Source organism: Penaeus monodon, chromosome 24 (assembly GCF_015228065.2).
Source record: "Penaeus monodon isolate SGIC_2016 chromosome 24, NSTDA_Pmon_1, whole genome shotgun sequence".
NCBI lineage: Eukaryota > Metazoa > Arthropoda > Malacostraca > Decapoda > Penaeidae > Penaeus > Penaeus monodon.
The window spans coordinates 14,965,162-14,965,393 of NC_051409.1; positions in this window are offsets into that span (position 1 = coordinate 14,965,162).

A 232-nucleotide genomic window follows, 5' to 3' on the forward strand; every position below is an offset into this window, starting at 1 on the left:
TCACAAAACGCTACACAGAAATTATCACCATTGTCACTGCTATCATAATGCTTTTCCATAATCATTTTCAATCTTCTATATTTTAGCATCAGTGTTATGAGCAGTTATCACTCTCTCACACAACCCTCTGAGCCAAGTGTGCTTCTGGTTTCTCAAGTGAACATAACTCCTTCTGTGGTCTCTGGATCAGCATCCGATCATCTGACATTAAAGCTGCAGCAAAAACAGATGG